The 26337-nt window shown below is 41.4% G+C and overlaps 1 pseudogene; it reads right to left on the bottom strand.

Moving 5' to 3' along the window:
• LOC117521826 overlaps nucleotides 1-26337 on the bottom strand; it is a 136224-nt pseudogene that overhangs the window by 27390 nt on the left and 82497 nt on the right.

Genomic DNA, 26337 nt, shown 5'->3' on the forward strand with positions numbered 1-26337 from the left:
TCTATCTTTGTTAGTTGGCTATGTACCACAGGCTTTTAAGGTGGCAGTAATTAAACCATTACTTAAAAAGCCATCACTTGACCCAGCTATCTTAGCTAATTATAGGCCAATCTCCAACCTTCCTTTTCTCTCAAAAATTCTTGAAAGGGTAGTTGTAAAACAGCTAACTGATCATCTGCAGAGGAATGGTCTATTTGAAGAGTTTCAGTCAGGTTTTAGAATTCATCATAGTACAGAAACAGCATTAGTGAAGGTTACAATGATCTTCTTATGGCCTCGGACAGTGGACTCATCTCTGTGCTTGTTCTGTTAGACCTCAGTGCTGCTTTTGATACTGTTGACCATAAAATTTTATTACAGAGATTAGAGCATGCCATAGGTATTAAAGGCACTGCGCTGCGGTGGTTTGAATCATATTTGTCTAATAGATACAATTTGTTCATGTAAATGGGGAATCTTTTTCACAGACTAAAGTTAATTATGGAGTTCCACAAGGTTCTGTGCTAGGACCAATTTATTCACTTTATATATGCTTCCCTTAGGCAGTATTATTAGACGGTATTGCTTAAATTTTCATTGTTACGCAGATGATACCCAGCTTTATCTATCCATGAAGCCAGAGGACACACACCAATTAGCTAAACTGCAGGATTGTCTTACAGACATAAAGACATGGATGACCTCTAATTTCCTGCTTTTAAACTCAGATAAACTGAAGTTATTGTACTTGGCCCCACAAAATCTTAGAAACATGGTGTCTAACCAGATCCTTACTCTGGATGGCATTACCCTGACCTCTAGTAATACTGTGAGAAATCTTGGAGTCATTTTTGATCAGGATATGTCATTCAAAGCGCATATTAAACAAATATGTAGGACTGCTTTTTTGCATTTACGGAATATCTCTAAATCAGAAAGGTCTTGTCTCAGAGTGATGCTGAAAAACTAATTCATGCATTTATTTCCTCTAGGCTGGACTAGAGGAACATATCTGGAATATATCTGGAGCATATCTCACCCATATTGGCCTCTCTTCATTGGCTTCCTGTTAATTCTAGAATAGAATTTAAAATTCTTCTTCTTACTTATAAGGTTTTGAATAATCAGGTCCCATCTTATCTTAGGGACCTCGTAGTACCATATCACCCCAATAGAGCGCTTCGCTCTCAGACTGCAGGCTTACTTGTAGTTCCTAGGGTTTGTAAGAGTAGAATGGGAGGCAGAGCCTTCAGCTTTCAGGCTCCTCTCCTGTGGAACCAGCTCCCAATTCAGATCAGGGAGACAGACACCCTCTCTACTTTTAAGATTAGGCTTAAAACTTTCCTTTTTGCTAAAGCTTATAGTTAGGGCTGGATCAGGTGACCCTGAACCATCCCTTAGTTATGCTGCTATAGACGTAGACTGCTGGGGGGTTCCCATGATGCACTGTTTCTTTCTTTTTTTTGCTCTGTATGCACCATTCTGCATTTAATCATTAGTGATCGATCTCTGCTCCCCTCCACAGCATGTCTTTTTCCTGGTTCTCTCCCTCAGCCCCAACCAGTCCCAGCAGAAGACTGCCCCTCCCTGAGCCTGGTTCTGCTGGAGGTTTCTTCCTGTTAAAAGGGAGTTTTTCCTTCCCACTGTAGCCAAGTGCTTGCTCACAGGGGGTCGTTTTGACCGTTGGGGTTTTACATAATTATTGTATGGCCTTGCCTTACAATATAAAGCGCCTTGGGGCAACTGTTTGTTGTGATTTGGCGCTATATAAAAAAATTGATTGATTGATTGATTGAAGATCGTCTGAGACCAGCCACTTGGACAGCTGCTGAAACAATCGGTTTGCATAACCAAAGAATTTCTGAACAAACTGTCAGAAACTGTCTCAGGGAAGCTCATCTGCATGCTCGTCGTCCTCATCGGGGTCTCGACCTGACTCCAGTTCGTCGTCGTAACCGACTTGAGTGGGCAAATGCTCACATTCGCTGGCATTTGGCACGTTGGAGAGGTGTTCTCTTCACGGATGAATCCCGGTTCACACTGTTCAGGGCAGATGGCAGACAGCGTGTGTGGCGTCATGTGGGTGAGCGGTTTTCTGATGTCAGTGTTGTGGATCGAGTGGCCCATGCTGGCGGTGGGGTTATGGTATGGGCAGGCATCTGTTATGGACGAAGAACACAGGTGCATTTTATTGATGGCATTTTTGAATGCACAGAGATACCGTGACGAGATCCTGAGGCCCATTGTTGTTCCATACATCCAAGAACATCACCTCATGTTGCAGCAGGATAATGCCGGCCCCATGTTGCAAGGATCTGTACACAATTCTTGGAAGCTGAAAATGTCCCAGTTTCTTGCATGGCCGGCATACTCACCGGACAGGTCCACCCATTGAGCATGTTTGGATGCTCTGGACCGGGCGTATACGACAGCGTGTACCACTTCCTGCCAATATCCAGCAACTTCACACAGCCATTGAAGAGGAGTGGACCAACATTCCACAGGTCACAATTGACAACCTGATCAACTCTATGTGAAGGAGATGTGTTGCCTGCATGAGGAAAATGGTGGTCACACCCAAATACTGACTGGTATCCCCCCCAATAAACAAAACTGCACCTTTCAGAGTGGCCTTTATTGTGGGCAGTCTAAGGCACACCTGTGCACTAATCATGGTGTCCTAATCAGCATCTTGATATGGCACACCTGTGAGGTGGGATGGATTATCTCAGCAAAGGAGAGTGCTCACTATCACAGATTTAGGACTGGTTTGTGAACAATATTTGAGGGAAATGGTGATATTGTGTATGTGAAAAGTTTAGATCTTTGAGTTCATCTCATACAAAATGGAGCAAAACCAAAAGTGTTGCGTTTATATTTTTGTTGAGTGTATGTAGACGTATGTAAGGTTATAGTCTAGTCACTAGACTATAACCTATAATCTCCGATGTCCTTCCACATTTGCTGTCTTAAATCCTCAGCCATGGCTTCACAGCGCCGTTAACTGTATGTCTTGACAGCTGCAGAGCTTTGATTGAAGATAATATCTCTGCCTTATTTTTGAAGTCTCAGAACAATGAGTCAGCTGCTTCAACCAATGCCTCTTTTACCATCTCTCCGTCTTGGAAGGACTTATTGTTTTTAACGATGACGTAACTCACCCGGAATGATGCTTCGGTGGCGGCTTTTGCTTTTAAAGTTTGTTGAGTGAAAAATGACTGCTGTTCGGACAACTGGGATTTTAGTTCCTCCACCTTTCTCTTCTCAGCTGGCTTTTCGGAGGGAAGTCAGTGTCATATTTTCCATGAACAGTCCGAAAATGGCACTCACATTTCCCTTCTTTGGTACTCTGCGATGGTAGACTGGCAGATGAGGCAAACGCACTCCAAAATGACATCGTGGAAAAAAAGTCCACCTCCCATTCCATATGAAAGTGTACTGTTTTTGCTTCTTACTTGGTCCAGCTTGCTCACCTCATTTTGATGACCATAAGCTTTAGCAAGGGCTTAAAATCGGAGGTAATTCGCTGACTAGCTTGTAAATTTTGCCGCGCTTAGCGCCGCTGTTTGCGCATGAGCGGTGACCTAAAGGTCAAAATTGAGTTGTCATCTGACTGGTTGCCCTTTATGTCAATCAAGTGACGGGATGGATAATAGGCTGACATCTATTTTTTTAATGTCATGCCGCGATCGACCAGTACTACCTCCGCGATTGACCAGTAGATTGCGATCAACATAACGAGCACCCCTGTCTAGTGGTTAAAGCGTTGGGGCTTGAGATCGGTTCAAATCCCGGCCTGACTGGAAAATCACTAAGGGCCCTTGGGCAAGGTCTTTAATCCCTTATTGCTCCCGGTGTGTAGCGAGCACCTTGTATGGCTTGTATGGGATCACATCAGGGTGAATGTGAGGCATTATTTGTAAAGCTTTGAGCGTCTGATGCAGATGGAAAAGCGCTATATAAATGCAGTCCATTTAAGGTCCCACAGCTGACAGTGCATGTCAGAGCACAAACCAAGCATGAAGTCAAAGGAATTGTCTGTAGACCTAGGCACAAATCTGGGGAAGGGTACAGAAACATTTCTGCTGCTTTGAAGTGGCCTCCACTTCAAAGCATCATCTTTAATGGAACAGTCTGTAAATGGAAATCATCTGTAAATGGAAGAAGTTCGATCCACAGGACTCTTCGAGAGCTGGCTGCCCATCTAAAACTGAGCCATCGTAGGAGAATGTTGTCATTATGGGGTTGTTGTGAGAGAATTTGTGAGGGGGGATAAAAGAATTGACTCCATTTTGGAAATAAGTGCAACATAACAAAATGTGGAAGAAGTGAACTTCCACTGTGACTGTGAATACTTTCCGGATGCACCGTATCCATCAGACCAGGTTTTAGTCTGACGTGCTGCTGCTGGTAAATTTCTCTCCACCCGACCCTCGGAGAAAAACTGGAAGTGAACTCAGCACCAAGTTATGGCAAGCACAAATATTTTATAGGCCAATAAAAGAACATTATTAATAGCCGAGCAGATATGTGATGAATCGTGACTTGATGATAAAACATCGAGCATACTCCAAAGATATTTTAGCCAGGCCAAGAAAAATCTCAGATAAGCTGAAGCGAAGGATGGTGAGAACAGTCACAGTCAACCCACAGACCTGTTCCAAAGACCTACAAATGATCTTGCTGCAGATAGTTTCTCTGTACATTGTTCAACTATACAGCGCACTTTGCACAAAGAGATGCTGCATGATGCTGTAATGCGAGGAAAGACTTTTCTGCATACACGACACAGAGTCGTTTGAGGTATGCTAAAGCACATTTGGACAAGCCAGCTCATTTTGGAATAAGGTGCTTAGGGTTGGGCAATAATTTTTTTATACCGGTAATAATAATTCTACCGGTAAGAAATTTCGTCTCACCGGTAAGAACATAAAACTTAAACAAAAGAGAGGCAGGGTTGAGACACTGTGTGCAACCACGCAGCGCACCTTACAGGGCTGTGAAAACTCCGTGGATCCGCGGATTTCATCATGGGGAGGGGGCAGGGATGTTAGTGTTGTACTCTTTAATCATGATCGTTACTGAGTTTTTAAAATGCTTATTGCAACGCGTTCTCTTTTTATTTTACAACATCAGCAAGTTTGATAAGTCCGCGGACATTGATCTGTGTATTACAGATACAAATCAGTTCTCGGAATCCGCGGAGTTTCGAGGAGAATAAATGCCACTCAAAAGCCTGGCTGTTACAACAGTGTCGTAAAGCGGGACTGGTTGGTTGCTGCGGTGACGCTGTGTGGCTCCTGTGCGAAGCTAGCTGAACGTAGCATGTGGACATCGCAAACATTTAGAACTTTCAAGTTTTAAAAGAAGAATTTTGCAGCATGTCTGTGTCACAGAGCGACATCAGACAGAGCGAGATGGTGAGAAAGACGGTTTGAAAAGTGTGATAAGGACAAGAATCCGTGGAATTGTTGCTGGCTTCATCAACACACGTGAAAGATAACGGGAAAAGTGAACTGGTAAGAATTTTTTTCTCTCTCTGGAAAAAAACATTGTGCTGTTCAAACAGAATTTCAGAAAGATTATATGCCTTTTTTCTTTCATTCAATTTAATTTGGTTTCTGGGGCCCCACAAGGCCCTAGACCCTGGCTCCTGGGTGGCTGCGCCCACCCGGACCCCCTGGGAATTTTCCTCGGATTTCACAATTTTCATTTCACAGCCCTGACCTTACTGACGTCACAGAGCCGCACGTGTAGCAGAGCGGCGTCGCAGAGCGGCGGCAGAAAGACAACAGAAGAGACCAAAACAAGCATGGCTGAAGGCAGAGGAGACGCAGAGACAAGCAGATGATGAGATTGTTGCTAAATGGGGAGGGTACCTCCGTCATTTGGCAACTATTTGGTTTCTACAAAGCAGACGTGGAGCAAGAGACAGTAATATTGTAACATTTGTAAAGCTACTGTGAATGCAAAAGGAGGAAACACGACAAATTTGTTTTTCCATCTCAAAAACAATCACAAAGTTGAGTACAAAGAGTGCATCAAGAAGCAGACAGAACCTCAAGAAGAAGAAGCTCAAGTCAAAACTTTCTCAGTCGAAAATACAAATGCATTTGCTCACAGCATTCCTTACAAGAAAAGTAACCATGGCAAGAACTGACTGATGCTGTCTGTGACCTATTATTTGGCCAAATTTTTCCTGCAGTCAGTCGATTAGCCACGAATACCTGTGTATTCCGGCTACGATTGCACCATCAGAGAGAGTGTTAGTTCTGGTGGTAATGTGGTAACTTGCCAAAGAACACTACTAAAACCGAGCACGTTAATATGTTGGTTTTCTTAACCAAAAATCTTTAAACCACGCCATAACTTTTTGAAACTCATGCTAAGTTCATGTTTAGAAGGTTCAGCATGATTTACATATTGCTTGTTTTGCACCTTTCTAACAGTTGGAAACTGTTAAATTTAAGTTTACAGAAAGTTTAGTATTTTACATGTTGCTCATTTTGCTCTGTTTACTTTGCACTGGTCATGTTTTTGCATAAATAAATGCACTTTACATTTAGATATGAGTGTATTTAGTTACCATGGTTCAACTTTTTTTTATTACCAGGCTCTTTTAAATATAATTATCGTTATTTTTATCGTTATCATGATACATTGTAAAATTTGGAGGTGGTTCCATCATGCTGTGGGGCTGTGTGGCCAGTGCAGGTACTGGGAATCTTGTTAAGTTGAGGATCACATGGATTCCAGTCAATATCAGCAGATTCTTGAGAACAATGTTCATGAATCAGTGACAAAGTTGAAGTTGTGCCGGGGCTGGATCTTTCAACAAGATAACGACCCTAAACCTGCTCAAAATCTACTAAGGCATTCATGCAGAGGAACAAGTACAATGTTCTGGAATGGCCATCTCAGTCCCCCAGACCTGAATATTATTGAAAATTCTGTGGTGTGACTTAAGTGGGCTGTCCATGCTCGGGAACCAACAAACCTGAGTGTTTTGTAAAGAAGAATGGTCCAAAATGCCGTCAACCAGAACCAGACTCTCATTGGAAGCTATAGTAAGCATTAGAGGCTGTTATTTCTGCAAAGAAGGATCTAAATATTGATGTATTTTTCTGTTGGGGTGCCCAAATTTATGCACCTGCCTAATTTTGTTTAAATCATTATTGCACACTTTCTGTAAATCCTATAAACTTCATTTCACTTCTCAAATATCACTGTGCTCGTCTGCTATATGATATATTTAACTGAAATTTCTGATCCAGACAACCAATGATTTATAAAGGAAAATCATGAAAATTATCAGGGGGGCCCAACCTAAACATACACCTGTAAATATTACAAATACCTTTTAGACGGTTCCAATATGTTCTCCACCTCATGGAGCAGATGAGAGAGAGAGAGAGAGAGAGAAAGTTCCAACTGCAACAGTCTTCTGTGATTCCGGAAGCAATTACAGGTGTTTTCAGCCATCTCTGACAGAAAATGATTAATCCACCACAACATAATAATTTTATATAAGCAGCATCCAGTATACTAAAGTGCAGCGTCCAGCTGGGAACACAGCCAGTGGAAGTGTCACGATGAAGTGCGTGTACGTGCTCAGCTCAAAGTCGTGCAAGTGTCAGGGCACCTGCACCTGCTGCATCAAGCCAGTCAAGGTCGGCTGAAAGCATACAAATGTACATAAAAATTAGTCCCAAAAATTGAGACTGGCATTGGACCCAAACCAACTGAATACCAATGTTTTGACCAAAGAAATAACATGTTCAAATCAGTTTGAAATATGCTGTGTATGTACTTACAGCCCCTTCATAAATGCTTGCTACTCAGCAAGATTGTTGATGTTAGCCAAATATGTTAGCTAGCTAGCTTGCTTAACCTTTTCCTCCCAGGCAAAATTTTGTTTGACCAACTAGGTCTCTTGCTCCCAGGTCCTACTTACTTGCCTTCATGAAGATGTCTAGTCTTCTGTAACCTTCGGAAGACTAAATAGGACTTGGGTGTATAATAGTAGGGAGTGGTTAATAGTTGGGTGGAGTCTTGTATCACTGAATTGTGGTGGGTGTGGTCAGGCGTGGTCTCATTGTTGGCAGTGCAAGTAAATAATGTGTCGTTTGCACTTACTCGCTGGATATTGCTTCCAACTCCTATTTACTTGCCCGGCAATTTTTCTGACCATGTCCAACTCCTATTTACTTGATTAAAACTCTGTCAACTGGAAAAGTAATTAACAGTTGGCCTCAAGAGTGGGCAGGGTTAGCGGCAAATTTTATAGTATCTGGTAGCGAGAGACTACGGTCTTATCAGACAGTTTCACTGTGCAGCAAAGTACAGAAGAGTTGGGAGGGAGATGATTAATAATGAGAATTAATAAATATAGTGCTCATATAAATGCATTTAATTAAAAACTTTTACATCTTCATTGTTGAGTATTGAGAAAAACTGCTCATACATTTCTTGCAGCAATCAAATCTGCACCAACAACACTTACTGCAGAGAACAGTGGATGACAAAAAGCTGCTGCAGGTCAGACTATTTTAGAGCTCCATCTACTGGATACTTCAAGTAACCAGCAATTAATGAAACATTGAGAAGAAGGGTACTGTGTTGTACTCTCATTAGTTACAGTTCGAAAACATGTATAATATCACTATTGATGTTCTAGAGAGTCTGAGAAACTGATACAACAACAACTCATGGCAGCCATCTTGAAAAATGGCCATCTCTGTGATGCCCCTATAGCCAAAACATATCTGGTTGGTATGCTCTAACTGTGACAAATTTCATGCTTTTATCGTCAAAGTCACGATTCACCTCAAATATTGCACATATCTGCCTCCACTATAACCAGCCATTACAAACAAAAATCTGTTTAACTTTCTGTTTTGGGGAGATTTTTTTTTTTTTTTTTTTTTAAAAAAAAAGCTTGTCAGAGGACCAGAAAAACAAATTTTAAGCTACTTTTCGTGGTAACAGCACACAAGTTGGAAAAATTACCAGATAGTTTTCCCTACTGCATATGGTCACATCCGGGGTACGTAAGGGGGTCCATAATTATTTGTCTTATTTTGAAGGGATTTACAGTCAGGTGTACTTCCTGTTGCACTGTGACTGGCGCAGCTAGCATTAAAAATACAGATGGGACACAATAAGTAACAAATAATAGATACATACCCTAAAACGCAACCGCATCCTGCTACAGTCACCAAGAATATCGTCCCGGTGTCCGACGCAGCTTCGAGCTACACGAGGCTTCATATGCTTTGATACTGCAAAGTTCCACGAATCCCAATGACGGTCTTTTAACATCGTCATCCTCACCTTTGCGTCTTTTTATTCTTTCATTGTCCAGACATGGTCCATAAGCTGGACTGGGAAATATTTATAGTTTGCACCGACTTAAGAAAAGAAGAAAAAAAATACATGCTGATGAAGCATTCTGGGTCACTTTTTCCTGTATGTGCCAGGGAGAATTCCAAACACTTCTTTATCACCGACAGCTCCAGCACTGAAGTGGAGTCTTTGAGCACAGCATCAATGAAAGAACAGATCAACTACTGAATCTCAGGCACGTCTGACATTCCGTAGTTGATCTGGTCCACCAGCCAAATCCAGATCCACAACATAAACTGTGGGCCTTTAGGCAGGAGGCTGAGCTCAGCGCTGCGCCCCACCTTACCGTCCAGCCCGTTGTTGTATGGCAGCAGAGGAGACCTCCTGCACCTCCTTCTTTGACTTCCATGGGAGCCCAGCTGCCGTCCTCCTTGAACTGGATCTCATCACAGTCCGTGCAGCTGTTCAAGATCTCCACAAAAAGCCTGAAAGGACAAGAAATAAATAAAATAACGGCATGCACACAAAACATGCCTGAACGTGTAGCAGTCATCTTCTGCCCTCCAAAAACACGTCTGTTTGTTGTGTTGTCCAGTGTTAAGTGGGTGTGGCCTGCAACATACTTTAGTCATCTACAAATTAACCATCCAAAGATCATAATTCACTTTAACAACCAGTCAAACCTGTGCGTGCGTGCATCTGTCTGTCTGTGCAGGATATCTTAAAAAATAATGGTCAGATTTTCACAACAGTTTTCAGAGATACAGCTCTTATATCCTGTCAAAGGTCAATGAATTCTGATGTGCACATACATCTACCACAATTTTTTTTTATTTTAATTCTGGATTTAACCTTTTTATATAGCTTTCCTTCAACACTGTGAGATGGGGTGTGTTTAACGACTTCTAAATTTAGAACTACAAACTGTAATTCTGGAAATATTCCAGCATTCTGCAGCCTTGTTAAGACCAATTTAGAGCCAAATTCTTCACACTGAAAGTAGCCACCAGGGGGCCATAGAGGCAGCATGACAGCAGAGTGTAGTCAATGTGACGGAGTGAATAAGAGTTCAGATACAAAATCTGTAAGTTTAAAAAACAAAAATGAAAATATGAATTCATTGCAAAACATGAGCAAATGCACAGATTTACATGAATAAAATGAAAAACAAGCGTTCAAATGCTTGAATGTTTTGCACAATGATAGTGACCTAAGCAACGAAGTGAATGTTGGCAGAAACAAAAAATGTGTAGTTTTGGATTCATAGCATCTTGCATTTTATCTGTTGGAGTGGAATGTAAATGGTGGAGGGACTGACGCTAAAAGAATCTGCTGTACAACGACAAACACAACGGAAGATTAAAGTATGATTCAGCTTTGTTTCAAAGACCAAGTGACACAGGAGGGCAGGTCTGTGACCTGGTCATTTTAGGGATCTTGGGTCCTTGTGTCATGTTCCAGTTGAGCAGCTGAGTTTTGCTTTTATCTCATTCTCGCGTGAAGACGACGGGCAAAGACGAGAACTGGAAATGAAGCTGCTTACCCGTCGATGATGAGGTGCTCGTAAGGGGCCTTCTTGTCACAGACGGGGCACACCCAGGTGGGCTTCTTCTCGTTCATCTGGATGTAGAGTGTGGCATCAAAGCACTGCAGGTGGGAACACGTCAGCGCCCGGCACGGGATCATCAGGCGCATCTTCCCGAGCTGACAAAAGAGCGGCGGAGCCGAGTGGAAAGAGACACGCTGTTTTCTGTGGTTTGTAGTAGTTGTAATAAATCCCACCCCACTGTGAAAGTACGGTGCTGAGAATAAAAAAAACAAACTGAAGGATGGTCTTTACCGGGCACAGCAGCGACACCCGGAGGCTGGTTGTGGCGATCTCGCTGTCTGGGTCGGCTGTCAGCTTTTCTTTGACTGCAGGTGGAACAAAAACATACAAACACAACAGATGACGCCGTCGGTGCTCAAAGTGAAACCTCGTCACTCAGAAGAGAAGCAGCGGTCTGGAGCTATGATGTCATCCTGCTGTGTCTGGCTGACTGAGCCTTCAATGCAATTCAAATATTTTTATTTTATAAATCACTCACCACATAATATTAGAGGAGAAATGACTCATTGAAACAGGAAACAAGTTCCACATCCTACTACATGAATTAAAAAATGAATAAATCAAGAACCATATGAGCACCGAAATATCTTGTATACGACAGTCAGATGGACGTATGTCCAACAACCCAAATCATGCCTGGACTATTACTTAGCAACAGTAGCCGCAGCAACCAATTCATTATATACACAGGGATGGAACAGGCAGAGAACAGACAAATACTTAAGGACCTTCCAAATTAAAAGTCCCACTTCGTTCCACACATCCTCCTTTCCATGTTTCTGCCCTTCGTGTTTTCCAATACAATGATGCTGAAATGAAACAAATCAAAAGCGCCGAGTTGAATTTAAGCTTTAATTCAAGGGGTTTAATAAAATATTACATCAACCGTTTGCAGTAGGACTTCTAGCCACTTGTACACAGTCACTTCGTGTTCAGGGACCAAGACCTGAAGAGTGATGTAGTACTTTGTACAAATCACTGCTTTTACAGACAGTTGTCTTCAGATGAGTCAGTGAATGTTCATGTATTCATCACTGAATGTGTCTTTTTGGACTTGCAGTTTTTAACCTGTTGCATCTCCAGTTAATTTCATACAAGGAAAACGGTGCACGTCCAGACCGTGCGCTTAGTGCAGCCTTTTACTCCCACCCCCTCTCCATTTAAATATTTTTTATGAATCAAACCTATGATTTCTGTTCATTGACTGGAACATTTTGAAATATTTATTTGGAAACACTTGGTGGCACAACGAGGCCCGACCCAGCCCAGCGCACCATGACTCCATTTGGATACGGACAGAGGAACGATGTTTCAAAACATGGATGCTGCAAAAGGTTTCAAAATATTTCAAAGAAATGCTTCAAGTCTGCTGTCAGCAAACTAATCGATTCAAAATTAATTAATTAATTTAAAAAAAAAAAATCCTTTTTGATCAATCTGGTATATCAAAGTCCACCAGCTGCAATATAGTTTGTGGTTCTTAAACATTCTTTGGTGTGGAAGAAGATGACTGGTTTTATTGTTTTTGAGACATTGGCTCTGATGGACAAACGCTCACCCACTCATTGACATTTCCACCGTCGCCATCGCAGGGAACAAAATCTATACTGGAGTATCTGAAATCTCACATCTTTTTAAGAGGATACTTCTCTGTTCTCCATCATGAAGCTGCCTAACTGCTGATGCAGCAGAGAAAAGGCTCCCTTCATTCCTCTCCTTCTCGCACGCTCACTGTACAGTTAGCACGCTGTCCGTATTTAATGACCGATGTACAGACTTATTCAGTGACTGGGGAATGTTCAGGTATCCCTTGACCTGTCTATAAAGAAAACTGGCTGTAAAAATGATTTGTATTAACACCAATCCTTGCATCTGTCCAATTACTTATGGCCTTAAAAAGGGAGGGACTGTGTTTTAGAAATAGTTGTAATTCATAAATGGTTCATGTGATAATAAATAGTGAATGCGTATGAGTGCAATGTAAGAAGGTTTGCATGTGTTGCAAGATGCAAACATTCTTACATCACACAGACACTCATTTGTTTTATATGACACCTAAATTGATCCGCCTCATTACATATTTTGCTTAACATTAGACAGGTGTTTCTCCTCAGAGCAGGAAGTTTCTGTGTGTGTGTATAAACGTCCTCTTTTCTCAACCCGGCAAAAATAAATAAAAATTTGCAAGAGGAACTTGTTCAATTTGTCATCTAACAGCATGTCCCTGTGAACATCTTAGCTCTCACGATCACAGAAATAATTTGTCATCATTAAATACCGACAAAAATACACAATACATGGAATATTTCTCGATACAACAAGGCAAATAATGAATGTCATGTGACATGCAATCCTCAAATCAAATGACAGGGATCTGTTTGGCGACATATAATAACAGTCACAGCAGCAGAGCGCTAAGCGTGGGGCTGACATTAAGGGTTTTAGACCGGTGACTTTTCAAAGGGGCAAAACCGCAGTTTGTGGTTCAACTTCAGGGACAGAGAGAGACATCAGCAGGCCAGAGACTGTATGTGGTCCAGATTTGAAAGACTGCGCTGAAATTAATTCATATTATTTCATCCGCAGATGAACACAAGACAACAGCAACAATGAAAAATGCATCTCAATCACAAAAAGAGAGGGAAAAGAAAACAGCTTGTCTTCACCACCCACCCACCCCCACCCCCCAGTGCGGGTTTGCCTAAAATCATAAACATACTGACATGTGCTTGTCTTGGATTCTGGGAAAGAGTACTCACTGAGCGCTCTGGAGTGGTCTGGGTTTCTGATGCCTTTGGCCCGTATTCTTTGTAAGAGCACTGTGGACGACTGCTGCTGCACCAAGTACACCGCCATCGAGTAGCTCTGCAGAAATACAGTGACTTATTTAACTTAGTGAAAATAAAAATCCAGATCTCATAACCAACACAGAATTGCATCTTGCTCTGATAAAATGATCCAGCCATGTAGGACCAAGACAACAAGGTTTTAAAAAGTAAAAAAATTACAGTTTGCACCATCTGTCATGCTTAGTTATCACATTACAGGGTAACATATGTCACATGTCACAGAATCCAGTGGATGTCGACCTTGTTTGACCTTTACTTTGCAGACCAAATACTCAAAACAGACAAAACTATTCCATTTATTAACTCCATTAGCTCAACCAATAATTTGCATCACTTTTTACCAAAACTGGACAAACTTTAACTTTTGATTGACCCCTGTACAAACTGGAATTGACCTTTGTCCCCATTCTTGCTGTTTTTACTCTAGAACTCCAGAACATTCAGTCGCAGATAATCCAAACTATACCTTTTTGGAATCTTTGTGATCAGACAAATAATGTGGTATTTTTAATTATTATACATCTGACTGAAATCCTTTGTTCTGATTGGCTGATTCGCTTGTAATAATTGCAATACTTTTCACAATAAATCATCCAAAGTTAACGACAGCCACATTACTGACTGATTTTGCATCATTTCGGGCAACATTATGAGTGATTGCGGACTGATTTTGTCATAACGAGGCAACAATGTTTCGCGCACGCGCAGGGGTGATGCGTTGCAGACGACATCATGGCGGAGAGCAGAAGGTGTGTGTCCGTTGGATACTGATGGGATAAACGCTCTTCTATCCAAGAAAGACAGTGAGAGTACCGCGAAAAGTATCAAGAAAAGTTCTGCACTGTTCAAGGAATTTTTAGCGAAGGACGACGGGAAAGATTTACGTGGCGTTTCACACGATGAGGTCGAGAAGCTTCCCACTGCCACACTCGGCCATGAACTGGGACGGTTCTACGCATCAGTGCGCTCCAAGTCTGCCCAGAGGCTGAAACACAGTACCATGAACTCACCACGGTACGGTTGTTGCGCGCAGCTGCCCGCCTACTGAAACTTCCAGTGGATGCTCTGCTTTTTCAAAAGAGTAGCGTCAAAAGAGTATTTGTGTCGAGTTTGGTGCTTGTATCACCATATGAAAGATGGTTTCAATTATCTTCTGCACTATATGGTGTTGAATTTCATTGACAGATACATGCACATGATGTATTACAGTGCTTATTTTCTGCAATACAGAGTCAGTAAAATGACACTTTACAAACCCTTGGGGGGTTTGGAGACAATTCTTGCAAGCAACTATTATACATGGTTTAATTTTTTTAATTTTTACATGTGTATCAATAACCAAACATCAACATCCATAAACAAAGAGTTAATCTGTTTGAGCAAATGCATGCAAACACGCCGAAATTAAATTCACTCCAACATGTTTGTGTGACAGAGCAGTTGTGACATACTCGAGTCCTCACCCGTCCAATCTCGGCAGTCCATGACACCATGATGGTATTGGGGACTGTGGTGGACAATCTGACCAATGAGGTAATGTTGATAGGACGACTGGGCCTCTTGGGCTCAACACCGTTTTTGGTTGGAGGAAGATAACCCTGGACAAGAAACAGGAAAAACAGTCATTTGTCATCTTCCTTAAAGCTACACTGTGTGGGATGTAGGGCCATCTAGTGGTGAGGGCTGCACGTTGCATTATGCCATTCTCAGTCACAATTTTGTTTCACTACTTTGCTGATGGAGATTCGTGCTCCTTTGCCTTCTTGTGTGGTAAGAAAGAGAGGTATAATCCTCCATTTGACAAAAACAAGGGTTCTGAATCTTGTTAGCCTGCACTAGCAACCAGCAGACACTCGACAGAGCGGCAACCACTGCAGGGTTCTAGCTAGGATAAAATTTTAGTGTAGTGGTAATGTTGAGGGAGCGAAGCGACCAAGGGGGAGATGGTGCGGAAGGGGAGCAGCTTTTGAAAATTTAAGCTAACAATTGGCCATTCTAGGGGTACCCAAAGGGGAAAAGCCAGGTACGACAGCCCAAGACCCTTCATCATGTCCAGAAGGCTGGAGAAGTTTGTTGAGTGGGCAATCTCATTCTGGGTTAGCCAGTACATGGCCCTCAGTGAAGCAGTCGGAGTCCGTGAACATTTTTAAGTCAAGACTTAAAACCTATTTTTATTCTCTTTCTTATGAGTAGTTTTTATTTTGTTACTTCTGTTTTTAATTAGGTATTTGATTCTTTATTTATTTATTTTAATTTTTTATGTTGAACTGTTCTGTGTGAGGGACCTTGAGAGGGCTTTTGTTGTAATTTGGCGCTTTATAAGCTGATTAAATTGAAGTTGAACAACATTTTATTGAGTCTTAAAGTAAATGCATATGAAATTGGTTACTGGATCCTTAAATTCTGGACATAATAAACTACGTGGTGAATCCTTGATCTCTGGACATAAACAGAAATAAAATCTGTTAGTTTTTGTCAAAAGCATTTCCTTTCAGACATTATTATTGGCATGAATGTCTTTCCATACCTATGAGCTGAGCTTTACAGCTCGCTGCGCTCCACGTCAGGTTCATAAAGAATGCAACACGTCTCATTTTGGGAGGAAAAAATGTTTTAGTCGACTGTAGTTTATTGTCTGTATTGCAACGTTTGTAAGAGGTGTCATTTTATTTAAAGCGGCAATTCCTTTTGAAGTTATTAATTCCGAGTGGACTCTGTCTGAGCAGAGAGCCGCACAGCGTTTGAAGCTGTGCGGAACGGAGGACGATTCTTGTTTGTTGACTGCAACAAGACAACAGTCCCAGTTAGTGACTTTAATGCACACAAAAATGACTCATGATGTTTTAATGGCTTTGAGAGGAGTTAAGAAGCGAACTTACCGCTTCTGAAAAGCAGCGAATCAAAGAGCCACTGAATCAAAGTATTGCTTCATTAATTCACGCTTCAAACTGGAGAAACGGTTGATTACACGGTCCAAAATTAGCGTAACGGTCCAAAATTAATCGTAACGGGCCGTAATGCAAGTTTGCGCTAGAAGTCTTCTGGCTGCACTGCAAGATGCAAAAGACAGAGTAAGTATGTCCCTTTTGGCCTCCATGGGGGGCGCTCCCATATTGATATGAAGGGCCTATTCTAAGCTAACACACCGAGTGACTGTCGCAGGTCATTACACATTAATGAACGCTGGCACACTGTAGCTTTAAATGATGGAAACAAAACTAAAATGTCAGGATGCCGCGTCACGGCGGCAGGAGGAGGATGTGCTGCTGGACCGCGTTCTCACCGGCAGGTTGCAGGGCTTCCCATTGACTTTCACACAGAGGTTGGATGGAAAATGGTCTTCCTGAGGACAGCTCGTCTCCGACAGGCAAAACCGCAACTGGACCTGAACTGAGAAGTCACATTTGCTCCCCGAGATGTCCCTTTAAGTACAAAAAATAATAATAATAATTTAACATCTGCATATAAACTCACCGTCCACTTTATTAGGTACATCTGTTTTATTGCTTGTTGACAACAATATCTAATCAGCCAATCACATGGCAGCAATTCAGTACATTTAGTCCTCTAGACGTGGTGAAGACGACTTGCTGAAGTTCAAACCGAGCATCAGAATGAGGAAGAAAGAGGATTTAAGTGACTTTGAACGTGGCATGGTTGTTGGTCTGAATATTTCACAAACTGCTGATCTACTGGGATTTTCACCCACAAACATCTCTAGGGTTTACAGAGGATGGTCCAAAAAAGAGAAGATATCCAGTGAGCGGTAGTTGTGTGGATGAAAATGCCTTGTTGATGTCAGAGGTCAGAGGATGATGGACAGATTGGATGAATGGGCGACTGAGTGATGTCATCATGTCAGTATGGACCAACATCTCTGAGGAATGTTTCCCAAAACCTTGTTGAATCTATAACACCAAGAATTAAGACAGTTCTGAAGGAAAAAGGGGATCTGACTCGGTGTCGCAGACCAAACAGCCCCCCCCTCAAAATCAGTCCGCCCTGCCTTCACTGTGCCTACGTCATTTCAGAACATCGATAACGACTCACCGATTATCACCTTGTTTCTGCTGAAAACTGACTTTAGAATGATTTTAAGAGGTTTTACTTTGTCACCTGATGGTTAATAATCACATTAATCCATCTGATCACTTTGGGTGTAGAGGGTCAGACTCAGACTGCTGCTGTGGTCCCAAATGATACATGTGCAGTGAAGGCAGGGCAGACCAACTGTTAGTGGGGGACCGTTCGGTCTGCGACACCGGCACGAGCAGTGTGCACCTAATAAAGTGGCCGGTGAGTGTACATTTGTGTTTTCTATTTCATGAAACAAACAATTCAGTTATCAATTTGTAAATCTCATTCTGAAATACCCAAAAAATAAAACGTGCATTTTTCTGTGCTCTCCAATTGATGACACAGACATGAATACATAAGCACTCAATCATAAAATTATGTTAAAAAAAATAAATGTTTTTGTTTTTTGAGCAGGTTTTCAGGGCTGTGCAAAAGTTTGAGGCACTGGAGATGACGTATGCGCTCTGAACGATTCATTAATTATGATGTATGTGTCGTATGAATGATTTATTCAGCTTTCTGGGTTTTCTATGTTGCGTCTTACATCGAGCTGCTGATCTGCTGGACTTGCTGTGGCGTTAGCGCGAAGGCAAAACACGTCTCCTGAAAGCGCTGACCGTTATCACATGCTGCAGAAAGGGACAGAAAACACACAAACTGTTGATCGCAGGCGGAGTTACACACACTCAGGACCACAAATATTTGGACACTAGCATTGAAGTTGGAAACAATGACTGTGAGAAGTGGTGATGATCACCATAGCAACAGTGACCTGATTTGCATAATAATTTGGCTCGGGTCCAGGTGACTATTATATAGGTCATGAGGTCATCCAACTCAGAATTTGATCCCGCACTGGGGGCGGGGCTTGGCGCTTTCAAGGCTTAATATTGTTGTTTCTTTTTAATCTGCTCTGTGAAGTCGTTATGAAGCTTTTCACTCAGTGCCAGCAATAAATTGTAAAGAATCAGATCTATGAACAGCCACATAAGTGTGGACTGTGTCTGAAAAAGAGGTGGTCATAAAAATGTCCTCTTTTCTCCAAACTGATCTGTGCTGATCACTCCGGTACAAATGGAACTCTGCCTCGTCTGTCACTGGGCTGTTTGGTATTTTATTTAGTAAACAAATGTTTATAACTTGAGGACAGCTGTATTTACTGTGGGAGTCTTCTGCTGACTCTGACTACTTCTTGGAGGGTGTTCTTGATCTGTCTGTCTTTTTTTTTTTTTTTTTTTGTCACCAGACAATAATTCTTCAGTCCTCCACCACATTTGTTTTGTGTGTGTGTGTGTATATATATATATATATATATATATATATATTGCCTTTCAGCCTCCCCAGACCTCCGTCTTTTTAAGCATTTTTCTTTTTTTGCCTACAATATGGCCAAATGATCATATCTCAATATTGTCATATCAATATGATATATGACTATGAATTCACACAAAGTGCAGCGACAGTGAAAATTAAACATTCTTAAACAAAACTTTATTAATACCACACTCATTTTGCACTCATCATAAGGTTAGGATACTGTGCCCTCCAAAAGTGTTGGAACACTTGGAATTTCACACATATTATGTTCGAAAGATTCAAAAAGAAAATTAGATTATAAAAATCAACCCTTTACTGTGCCGTGTGACAGAATCATTACGATGTCTGCTCCAAGATGGCGGCCGCATTTCTTGTGCCTCACCAACCAATGCGGCTTCTACTCCTCTTTATAATGTCTGTGTTTGTCTATCATCGCTGTGTGGCTTTGTATGGCTTTTTTACGACAATGTTGTCCGGATTGTGGCTTTTTCTCCACTGGGGAGATTTTTTTTGTGCCATTTCCGGTTTGTACCTTCGTATACCGTACAGAGAGCTTCATGCCGCTGTGCGGTGCTCTACTCGTATTATAACTTTAAAGGTATGTACCAAACAGTTCATTTGGACATACCTAATGTTTAGCTCAGTAGGTCTGCATCCTGTGGTACCATATTTTCTGGATAATAAGTTGCAGGGTTTTTTTGTTTTGTTTGTACTAGTTTGGGGAGGCCAAAATATATACCAAAATATCACATTTGTTGTTAATAGGAATGATGATTTAACTGGATTTTCCCAAGAATCAAAGCACTAAACAAAATAAACCATTAATAAAAGAATAAATGCCAATAATAAAAAGTACAGTCCAAGAGTAAACAAAAATCCCAAATTAAAGAGCTGATAATACAGAAAAAACGTGTAACTTATGTGTATTGCATTCCTCCTCTTGCAACTTATACTCTGGAAAATACAGTATATAAAGTGGAACAGCTAAAACCTGGTCACGTGAATAACATTATCAGTGCTCCAGAGCATTTAAAATGTAGCATACAACCGGCTGTAAATCATCATACTTGTGAAACATTGTATTTTTCTGTTTTCTTCTCATTCAGAATAATATTCCTTCACTGATTTAACCATCTCATTAATGCTGTCAAAACAACGATTGTACTGTTCTGTTTCACTGGGAATCCAATTAACACCAAATTACTTTAATCTTATATTAAATACCTTTTGTATGTTTTATTTGCACTTGACGTCTATTCTGTGTCAGTCTTGTGTTGTACTTTTTGTTTTCTTAGAATGACCACAACAAATGGTCCCCTCACTAACTCTGGTCGGCTTGAGGTTTCCTCCTAAAAAAAAAAAAAATGCTGAGGTAAATTTCCTTACAACTGCCGTCTGCCATGGCCTGTGACAGGCACCCTGTCCAGGGTGAACCCAGCCTCTAATGCAATGACTGCTGGGAATTTGATCCAGCACCCATGACCCTGAATTGGAATAAGTGGGTATGGAAAATGTTGTTTATATACGTGGGTAAAGACTGTACCTATATACAGCGCCTACAGGTGACTGATGTGGTGATTTGGTGCAGTGACGTAAATTAATGAATGAACTGAATTAGCAATAGATGCTGATTGGCCTGCTGCCGATAAACAAACAAACAAAAAAACCCTTATCACTTTAAGTGGCAATGCAAGTCTTAAGAGGGACCCAACAGTAATGTGGACCAATGACTTAACAGGACTACAAGATAATTAATTTGTATTCAAGGCCTTGAGTACTTATCTAACATACAAAGTAGGGCTGCCACGATTATTTGACTAGTCACGATTACGTTAACTATCAAAACTGTCTGCTACTAATTTACAATCAACATCATCATTTATTTTTTAAGCTTCTTTTTCTCTCAAAACTGCTGCTGTATCTTCCGCTGCCTTTCTGTCCTTGACACATATGCACAGTAGTGACAATCGGGGTCAGCCGTGACATCACCAGAAAAGTTATGCCCAAACAATATCATGGCAATGAAGCTCAAATGTTTGCGAGCATTTTAACCAAATAAAACAGAAAAAAAGGGCAATGCAAAATCTGCAAGGCAGAACTTGCCTTCCATGGCAGCACAAAGGCGATGCAGGAGCATCTGAAGCCTGGTTCACACGACAGGATTTTAAAATTATCTGTAGGTTTCCAAAACCTGAGAGACCACACACGTGAAGATAAAAAATCATGGCTCTAACAGGTTTGGTTGTACAGTGTGTGGTGTGCAGCCACACGGTGAGGACAACAACACCACACACCAACAGATTTCACACACAAACATTTACAGCTCAGACAGGAAATCTTGCAAAATCTCTCGAGATTAAACGTGACTTCAGAGTAAACAAACGGAGATACTTTGTGGACTATTTAAAACAGAGGGAAAAACAATACAAAATGAAAAGGTGTTCTTTAAAGGAGTGGAGACAGCGCGACCACCGGACTTTCTGGTAAGTCAGAACAGCTGTTTTGATTTTATTTCCCGCTCCGTACATCCGTCACCTTGCTTTCTGATTGGCTGCACGTCACATTCAGCAGGCTGCGTGCTCGTTTGTGGCTGGAGGACACAACACACGCTGTGATATCAGGCCAAAAAAATCCAACATGTTGAATATCCCCGATTTGCGATCGGAGCGCTCCTGACATCCTTCTGAGCAGATCAGAGCTCTCTTAACACACCACACATGGCAGGAATATCTGATAAGATTATCTTTAGCGTCATCACTATTGTCGGGGCGTCCTTAAGATTGTCGGAAGGGGAAGATCGGGTCCGATATCGGCCTAATTATCCTGCCGTGTGAACCCGGACTGAGAAGGAAACAAGTGGCTGATTCTGACGAAATGAGACAATTGTCTCGGTAAGCTAATTGGCTAGTTAGCTGCTAACATCAATCAATCAATCAACTTTTTTCTTATATAGTGCCAAATCACAACAAACAGTTGCCCCAAGGCGCTCATTATCAACATTAACGTCAAAAGTGAGCTACTTACTTATATTGACAGCTGTAAACATTACCACTAACATAGAACGTGCACACTCATTTATTGTTTCCTGTTACAGAGTACATCACATTTTTGAATGTCACAAAACCTTGAGCCTGAGAGATGACGTACCAATGATGCAGGGCAGCTGTTTACGGAATGTCACTAGTTAGGGTGTAGTTAAGATGTAGTTACTATTTAGTCAGTAATTTATTTGAATGTATTTGATATCAGGTCCATTAATGATGCACAGACATGGTACATCACGCCCTGTGTACGTCACGCTCTATAGTATTCCAATTGTTACAGAACCAGCTTGGAACTATGCCATGAGTTAGTGTGCGCTGTTGTTTGGTTCTCACAATACATCTTGGTTTGAACACTTCAAGCAGTAGCTAACATTGTATCTAGAAACACGGACATGTCGTTGGAAGATTATTAGATTTAAGGAAGTAGACTAGTCAAAGTATGGTCCAAGAATCTTCAAAAATGCTTTTTTTCTGCCCGGCTGAGATGCTCTGAATGTGTCTCCACACCGAGCAGGTATTGAGCTCTGAAACTTCACAGGTTAATACTCCAGACAGCTACAACATTACATATTTCAAGGCACTTCATTTTCTAAGCTATGGTGGCTAGAATCTGTCCGCGTTCCCATGCTACGAGCCATTAGCCTGAGCACACACATGTTATGTGTTTGCTGTAATGTTATAACAGCAATGTCATGTTTGAGTAGGAAAATGTGATAATGCTAATGTTTTATAATGCTACATTACAGTGCAAAACAAATATGTTCCTCGTCAATATCCTGACTGAAGCAAACTTCAACATGTTGGTGACTGACATGAGACATCAAGGTTTCAATTGTCTATTTTTGAGTTAGCACGTTGCTTAAACACTTCAAGCTTGAAGCTACTGATGGTTAGATAAGAGCAGTTGCATGCTGGTGCAATAAGCCACAATTTACGTGTGATCCGATTAGTCGGCCAATCACAATAATAATCAGTGACTAGTCAATTATCAAAATAATCTTTTGTGGCAGCACTAGTACAAACCAAGAGTTTGCAAATTTTTTATTTAATTTAGACCATTTTCTTGTGTTATTTTCAGTCAGACTGAAAAGGACAATTATTAAAATTCACAAAGACAAGTGATGTTTGTTTGTATTTTGATTTGATGTAATCAAACAAAGTAGAGAAGCTTGAATCTTCGACTAGACTGGGTTGCTTGACGCGAGGATGTTTCGCTTCAAATTGCAGAAGCTTCCTCAGCTAAAATTCTTGCTCTGGTAGTCTGACTTCTGTCTGACCATTGTCAAGAAGAACCACCATTAGCACCATGCTAATTAAAGCAACTGTTTCATCACTAGCCAATAGCAGTCTGCCTCTCAGAAGGAGGGGTCTGGTTAGGTTTAAAACTCCAGCAAGAGTCAAGACAGAAGTCAGACTACCAGAGCAAGAATTTTAGCTGAGGAAGCTTCTGCGATTTGAAGCGAAACATCCTCACGTCAAGCAACCCAGTCCAGTCGAAGATTTAAGCTTCTCTACTATAGAAACCACCTGGACACCTGAGAGCCTACACAGTAATCAAAACAATAAAAAAAACTAAGTCCCTCTGGCTGCTCCCTTGTTTGTTTTTCCTACTTGGGGTCGCCCCAGCAGGTCACAGGTGGATCTGCATGTTGATTTGGCACAGGTTTTACACTGGATGCTCTTCTTGACGCAACTCCACATTACATGGAGAAATGTGGCAGGGCTGGGGTTTGAACCGGGAACCTTCCGCAATGAAACCAAGAGCACTAACCGCTTGGCCACCACCCCCGCTTTAAATCAATCAAACTATCAAAACAATTAAAAAAAAAGTCAAAGCCTAAAAATAAAATGAAACAATTAGTACTTTTTTAAAGGCATTATATTACTTGTGTCACATCCTTCATCCTTTCAGGATCTACAAAGTAATGTCTTCATTTTAGAGGTACCAAGAAAAGATGCCAAGCTGCTTAGAAATAAATATCTCTCTACTGGGAATTCTGTTGAGTTGAAGTGCAATGAAGATATTGTGAATTATAATTCATAATCAAATCTACCTTTCAGATAATCAAAGCAGCAGTTAGACTTTTCTCACGGGTCACTGTGAGATCCTTGATGGTTAAATGTAAAGTGTGTCATCTTATTTTGAAATTCTAACTAATAAATGACTCCTGTATGTCCGGTGAATCCTGCCAACTGAATAAACGTTAAAATGAAATGTGCTCTATAACAACCACAGCGTTCCTCCTCTCAGCATACGAGCTATAAATAGAAAGTGCTCTCTCACTCTCTCACACCCCCCCCCCCCCCACTCTCACTCTCTCCATCAGTAGAACCTCCCTCCGTCTCTGACAGTGGTTTAGTCTGTGTTGTTACAATGTCAACACTTCAGATGTGGCCTTGACAAATCTTCCTCACAGTTTATCCAGACACAAACAAACACAGTGAACATCCTTTAAAATAAATTCTACACTCAATAACCAGCTTTCAACATCAACCACACTCTTACTTTATGTGAGGAGATGTGACTCCATAAGAGAGGAAAACGTGGGATTATTCACTGTGCAGACAAAAAGCTCATCTACATAATGTTAATCATTCACCTGTCTGAGGTCAGCTTCAGGTTGAGATATATGACCTTAAATACACTCTGATAGAGGCATGACAAGAGACACGACACTTGATGCTGCAGCGGCGGAAGGCACTGCGCTCCGGCTTACTTTCACCTCTGCAAACAAGCATTGCCCAATGAAATTTCTTCTACATTTATATTGTAGTAACGAGTAACGAAGATGTTTAAGACAAATGCATCGGAGTAAAAGTATACATTTTCTTGAGGAAATGCATCGGAGTAAAAGTATACGTTTTCTTGAGGAAATGCATTGGAGTAAAAGTATACGTTTTCTTGAGGAAATGCATCGGAGTAAAAGTACACGTTTTCTTGAGGAAATGCATCTGAGTAAAAGTATACGTTTTCTTGAGGAAATGCATCGGAGTAAAAGTATACGTTTTCTTGAGGAAATGCATCGGAGTAAAAGTATACGTTTTATTGAGGAAATGTAGTGGAGTAAAAGTATATGTTTTATTGAGGAAATGCATCGGAGTAAAAGTGTTATGTGTCGGACGCAGCTCGGAGAACCGACCAGCGTTTGAAGGACCCAGTATGAAATAAGCAGAGCACGGTACAAAGGCTAACTGAATTTAATACATAACAGTGATACAAAAATAACAGAAAGTGCGGTCTGGCGTGGTGCGCTCCCACCAGCGCTAACGGTCCGGAGCCAGAAGCTGTTCGGACCCAAGGACCCCGCCGACACCCCCCAGGTGGCCACAACAAACCGAGTCTGTGAAAGAAGGAACCATTATGTGAGTCCACACTCTACACACAGAGAGAACACTTAAAGGTGTACAAACAGCAAACACTTCCTGGCTTGATTACTAATCAACTTCCCAACCTGCAGGCATGGAACATCCAGTTCACATAACTCCACTGCAGTGGAAGCCGATACATGACTAACATACAACACAATATAAAAAGGTGTGAGGGACACCACATTTACTGACTGTATAAATGTTAGTCACAAAATCTAACGTACCTCAGGAAGTGTGCTGACGAGCGTGAGACCTCACCCCCTCCTCTTTCACAGACCGTGCATCAAACCCTGGACGTTCTCTGCATCCACTGATGATGAGATGGCTCCCGAGACGACGATCTCACCCGTCTGGTCACAAGGTCGAGTCTCTGGCAAATACACACTGTATACTCCAGTCTTAAATGCCACCATGTTCCAATCCATATAGATGCACCTCAGCTGTGAGTCCTGACGAGCCGCAGGTGATCAGGGTGAGGTCCTGATAACCTCAGCAACACAGCCACTCAGTCCCAAATGCAAGCCACCTGGAAGGAAAAACAAAAGACAGAAACAAAAAGGCAGCCAGGCCCCCCCAGCCATATAACAAAAAGTATACGTTTTATTGAGGAAATGCATCGGATTGAGGAAATACATAGGAGTAAAAGTGAAAGTTGCCAGAAATGTAAATAACTAAGTAAAGTACAGATACGTCAAAATACTACTTAAGTATAGTAACAAAGTATTCCTACTTTGTTACATTACAACAC

Source organism: Thalassophryne amazonica, chromosome 2 (assembly GCF_902500255.1).
Source record: "Thalassophryne amazonica chromosome 2, fThaAma1.1, whole genome shotgun sequence".
NCBI classification, from domain to species: Eukaryota; Metazoa; Chordata; class Actinopteri; order Batrachoidiformes; family Batrachoididae; genus Thalassophryne; species Thalassophryne amazonica.